Source organism: Triticum urartu, unplaced genomic scaffold (genome assembly GCF_056163025.1).
Source record: "Triticum urartu cultivar PI428250 unplaced genomic scaffold, HENAU_Tu73 scaffold1, whole genome shotgun sequence".
NCBI classification, from domain to species: Eukaryota; Viridiplantae; Streptophyta; class Magnoliopsida; order Poales; family Poaceae; genus Triticum; species Triticum urartu.
In genome coordinates this window covers 1,253,652-1,260,021 of record NW_028259461.1, presented here as the reverse complement: position 1 = coordinate 1,260,021, position 6,370 = coordinate 1,253,652, and positions in this window count along the sequence as shown.

Here is a 6,370-nt window from a genome sequence, read left to right as displayed (position 1 = left end):
AAAATTTCTGTAAATTTGAAGTTGAACTTAATTAAACAAGCCAAGCAATTTGCTCACAATCACAAGAAATTTTTCCCCCGCCATATTTTCTTCCCCTCTGTTTGTCCACTACCTCGGCTAAACCTAAGCAAAAGAAAAAGAGGTCCAAGAGACAGACCCGAATAAAGAAGAAATAGTAATCTTTGACGAATTAGGAAGAAAAAGGATTCTTATTTTGATACAAGAAGAATCGGCACAAGAAAAAGGCTTTTTCTTGTGCCGAATAGACGATTAAGAAGACCTGCAATCCCTCCGAAAAAGAAGAAATTTTAATTTGATTGTTCTCGCCTTTGCCTTGGATTCTCTTCTTTTGCATGGGATATAAATAAGGAATTCCAGACATCTCATAAACAAAAAGCAGTCTAAACAAAAAAAGGATTTCCAAAATAGATCATAGATAATTCTAGCAATTGCCAATAAATCGAGGCTTTTTACCAACTTGATGGTAAGAAATCCCGGGACCTAGAAATTCATTTCGTACAATTGAACCTTTTCAAACTGTTTCTTTTTGAGAACCAAAAAAACTTGTGCCAAAATAACGGATGCGAAGAAGAACAAAAGGCCTTGGACACGTAATGGATCCTGAAGCACGATTTCTGCGTCCCCCTGACCAAAACCTCCCACATTAGGATTGCTTGTTAATGGTTGATCAAGCTTGATGGATTCCCCCTCTGAAACAAGAAGTTCTGGTCCGGGAGGTATAATATCAATCACTTGGCGTCCATCTGATGCATCAACTATGGATATTTCATACCCCCCCTTTTCTTTACGTAGTATTTTTCTTACTATACCTGTTGACGTAGCATTATAGACTGTATTGTTACTCTTGCTACCATCAGGATAGATCTGTCCTCTTCCTCGGTTTCCCCCTACATATATGGGATATTTTAAGAAATGAGCATCTTTCTTCGTAGCAGGATCAGGGGAAAGAATGGGAAAGACAATTTCACTATATTTCTTACCGGGAACAGGGCCTATCACAAGAATGTTTTTTTTATCGGGACGATAACTCTGAAAAGCAAGATTTCCTATCTTTTCTTTTAACTCAGGGGAAATACGATCGGGCGGCGCTAATTCGAATCCCTCGGGCAAAATAAGAACAGCACCTACATTCAACCCTCCCTTTTTTCCATTAGCAAGAACTTGTTTCAATTGCATATCATAAGGAATTCGAAGAACTGCTTCAAATACAGTATCGGGAAGCACAGCTTGGGGAACTTCAATATCGACGGGCTTGCTAGCTAAATGGCAATTGGCACATACAATTCGTCCAGTTGCTTCTCGTGGGTTTTCATAACCCTGCTGCGCAAAAATGGATATGCATTTGAAATAGATGTCCGAGTTATTACGTATATCATGATCGATACAGAAATCGATCGAGTTATCTGTTCCTTTACCCAAGAAAAAGTATTTCTATTTTCCATGTCCAATCGCAGATCCCAGAATTTCTACAATAAATTAGATAGGTAGCTAAGCTAATCTAGTTCCCTATACACGAATCTGTTGTCATTCTACTGCAACAGTTGTACTGCAATGATGAATACCTTAAAGTAGGTATAAATAGAAAGAATTTTGCTAAAATGGAAAAGGGCTTTCTTTCTAAAAAAAGATGCTTGCTAATTTGATTAATATTAATATCGGGAGATCAAATGAATTTATGCTTCACTAATTGAATGATAAATGACTACAAGCGAAGGAGATAGACGATTTAAACAAAAAAAGACCCAAAATTTCAAACATGTATCTAGAATTACTGGAAAACTACAAACAAAAATAGTGAAAATAAGCTCGTTAGGAGCCCATCCAAAATCGTTGTAGACCCAACGAATTACTAGTTCCCAACCACGGGTGGAGTGAAATCCAACAAAAAAATCAGTAACTAAAAGAATAAAAAAAGCTTTTATTGAGTCATTTAAATTATAGAAGAATTCCTGAACCCAAGAATTCAAAATGACAAGTTCCTCTTTACCCAGAAAAAAAGAACCACTTAGAATAGCCAAACAGATTATATTTGTCGAGAAATGCAAAATGGTATGGAGATGATCCTCATTATTTATTTTGACCCATTGTATTATTTCCTTGTGTATTCCTGTAGGAGGTTTTTGTACATGTGTCTTTAGTTTCCCTTTTATCATCTCGTCCAAGAGAGAAAGTTCTTCTAATTCTATGAATCTTTCTAGAATCCTTTTCTCTTGAATATCAGTTAAGAGAGTTTCGGATTGCCTGGTATTCCACCAATTCTTAATCCAAAGTTCCAGACATTTGTTAAATGAGGAAGAGACCCCCAAGGCAAAAGTACGATAAATACAAGATATAGTAAAGAAGGCAATGCTTTCTTTTTTTTCATTTTTGATCTGTAAATGGAGTTGTTAATGAATATGCTTCATTCGCTGACTCTATTCCATTCCCTGACTCTATATGATGATATTTCTATTTCATGATATTTCTATTTCTTTGAAGCAAAAACTCTATAGGTTTGATACCCTGTATCTATTCTTCTTTTTTGTATATTAGTTATTAGTGGAATTTCAGTGCATTGGGTTCTTTCTTAGATCTAGATGGAATGAAATAGTGAAATAGAATAAAAAAAAAGCCCTTTCGGATGAAAAAGGAAGAATAGTATGCGATATATCTAACTTGGATAAAAAAAAATTAAAAGCAAATTTCTCTTATCCTCGTTTGTTCCTTCCTTTAGATAAATACTTAAAAATCCCCTTACAATAACAAATCCAATTTAGAAGGGACTTCCTCCCTGTGTTGAGAAAACTTTTCTTCTTCCAATTCTTCTTTTCTTCATTCAACTCAGTTCAAAAAAGATACCTCAAAATACTTCAATTGGTACGCGCAAGAAATAGGCCAATTCGGCAGCTTTTTGTTCAATTTCTCGTGGAGTAAAAAATTTATCATCAGTACGAGTCAAGGGAATGATCCCCTGGCCCCGGATTTCCATATAAAGAATACGACGAGGATAAAGACCCTCTTTAACCTGAATTCTAATTGATTGGATATCCCGCATAAGGAATCGAAGGAAGACGCGACGTTTTATTCCAGGGAATCCCCAACGAAAAATGCACACTATTCCCTCTTTTCTATCGAATCGGTCATAACCACTACCTACATTCCACAAAATAGTACACCACAAGTAGGAGCTAATGAATAGGCCTGCGATTCCGTAGAAAGACATCACGACCCCCTGCGGAAAAAAAAGAATTTCTTGAGATGGAAGTATAGATATAATATTCTTACCAAGATAACTGGAAATCCCAACCGATAAGAATCCTAGTGAACCTAGAAAAAGAATACAGGCCCAGAAAAAATTACCCCTTTTTCGAGAACCTTTTAGAAGTTCTACCCATATGTGTTTCTGATCGCCAATTCATATTAGATATACTAAATCCAGCAGCGGTCGATTGAAATTGAGAGAATAAGCTAAATAATTTTGACTTTACTTTTTTTGATTCTGAAATCGCCTTCAGCAACTAGTACTCCTGTGAAATAATAGGTTAGATACATTGACTTTCTATTCAAAAAATATTCGTTGATTCAATTAAAATAAATAAAATAAAACTCGCTATACCTGGCTCTGCATATTCATGCATTTATGCTCGTAGCCTATATCCGCATCCATAACCGTTTTTCATTTGTGTGTAGAAAGTGTGTGTAGAAAAAGCCACATACCCTACCATATTATATTACTTACACTAAAAAATACTAGACAATCTTATTTTTTTGCACATAAAGAAATAAAGAAGTCATTGCAATTGCCGGAAATACTAAGCCTACTAAAGGCACGAAAATAGAAGGTAAGTTTAAATCCGTCATGGAATAGGTGTCTCAATTCAAATTTACTATTTCTATCTAGTCGAAAAATATCTTAAGATTCTTATGATATAATTAAGTATATCTATTATAAGGAATATTGACTATTGTATTGTATTTTTTATTTTTAGTTTGAAAAATATTCTGTAAAAAAAATGAAAGGATAATAAGAAAATTCCAAAAAAGGAGAACTAATTAAAAAGATTTTATTTTGATTTTCCCATCCTCATGGCCTTTCTATCTTTCTAATCTAATTTGAAATTGGATTCAAAAGAAAGCGGTTAGAATTTACTTCCTGCATACATACTTCTCTAGAAGCGCATACAATAATGCGTGGTAAAGGCGGAAAAATAGTATATTCAATCAAAATCAAAGGGCAAATTATCTTACCTACTATAGATCCCCTACTACCCTCTTAGACTTTAAAAGGCGATATACCACCCAAAGAAAGGGTATGAAAATGCCGGGTGGAGTTAGCTTTTCGACGAAGACCTGTCCCGTGCAGCGAAGCCCTGTTAGTAAGACCCCCCGCAATAATGGATTATAGAAGAATATTATTCCAAATACTCCTCTGGACGCATATAGTAGCATTGCGATTCCGAATCTTTTTTATTTATGAATATGAACAGAAAAAATTCATTGTATCGTTGGGTCGGAGCGGAGGTTTGGTCCAGAAAAATTAGAAACAAAACGTCTACTCTACCGCATTGAAGTCTATAGCGCTGTATTTCCACGAAAGTATAATTCTTACCATCAGGATACGATCCTTTCTTTTGAACTAAACGTCTCTACGATGGGTCCAGGTTCTATGTCCAATCCCAAATCAAGGATTTCTCGCTCTTGATCGGAGTCATAAACTAAAAAAAAACTACCTTTTTATCCTTTTTCTCAAGGTTATAGAAAACTTCCTTATCTAGTTCTAGCATTTTGAAAAAAAAAAAATGCTTCTTTTTTTACACACAGTTCGAGTCACTTGTTGACTCACGATTACGCCTGTTAAAAGTTTCAAACGTCCTCTTTTTTGAAATTGAAAGAGAGTCCTATAAAAAGGTCTAACTTCCAAACTATGTCTTTTTTCATTCATTCTCCTTTAGTTTTTTTCTCTATCTAGAAGTGGAATAGAATAACCCGGTTGAAGGGTAATGATCATACGTCTGTAATGCATTGTATGGCCCAGAATAGGTCCTATTCTTCTACCTTTTCCAGGTAGTCGATGGCTATTCACAGCTACCACCTTAACACCAAAGAAGAGTTCGACCCAATGCTTTATTTCTGTCTTAGTGAATCCCGATTCGACATTAAAAGTATATTGATTCTTTCCCAATAAACGAAGACTTTTTTCTGTAAATACTGCGTATTTGATTCCATTATCATTATCATATGATAATACTATATTTTATTATTTTATTATTTTATTTGTATTTCTTTATTGTATTATACCTTAATATATATATTCTAGATATATAGAATAGACGAATCTCAATTTGTCAAGTCTCATGATCATATCATGATCTATTTTTATTCGGCTCAATCTTTTTTTTCTAAAAAAGATTGAGCCGAGTTTAATTGCAATCAATTAGAAGAATAAAGAAGAATTACTGCATTTCATAACTGATTTTTTTCTCTTTTTATTTCGTTTCTTTTTTATTTATACCTTCTTTATCTTTAGTTTTATCTAGTTAATCAATAGTATCTACCGGCTCGAACTCGAATTTGATCGCCTTCCATACTTCACAAGCTGCGGCTAGTTCAGGACTCCATTTGCAAGCTGCTCGGATAATTTCATTACCTTCGCGAGCAAGATCGCGCCCTTCGTTACGAGCTTGTACACAGGCTTCTAAAGCCACTCGATTAGCTGCTGCACCAGGTGCATTTCCCCAAGGATGTCCTAAAGTTCCTCCACCAAATTGTAATACAGAATCGTCCCCAAAGATTTCGGTCAGAGCTGGCATATGCCAAACATGAATACCACCTGAAGCTACCGGTATAACACCTGGCATGGATACCCAGTCCTGAGTGAAAAAGATACCGCGAGCACGATCTTTTTCAATAAAATCATCGCGCAATAAATCAACAAAACCTAAAGTCATTTCGCGTTCCCCTTCTAACTTACCTACTACTGTACCGGAGTGGATATGATCTCCCCCAGACATACGCAATGCTTTAGCTAATACACGGAAATGCATACCATGATTTTTCTGTCTATCAATAACTGCATGCATTGCACGGTGAATGTGAAGAAGTAGGCCATTGTCGCGGCAATAATGAGCCAAAGTAGTATTTGCGGTGAATCCCCCAGTTAAGTAGTCATGCATTACAATAGGAACCCCTAATTCTCTTGCAAATACAGCTCTCTTAATCATTTCTTCACATGTACCCGCAGTCGCATTCAAGTAATGCCCCTTGATTTCACCGGTTTCGGCCTGTGATTTATAAATAGCTTCGGCACAAAAGACAAAACGGTCTCTCCAGCGCATAAATGGTTGTGAGTTTACGTTTTCATCATCTTTGG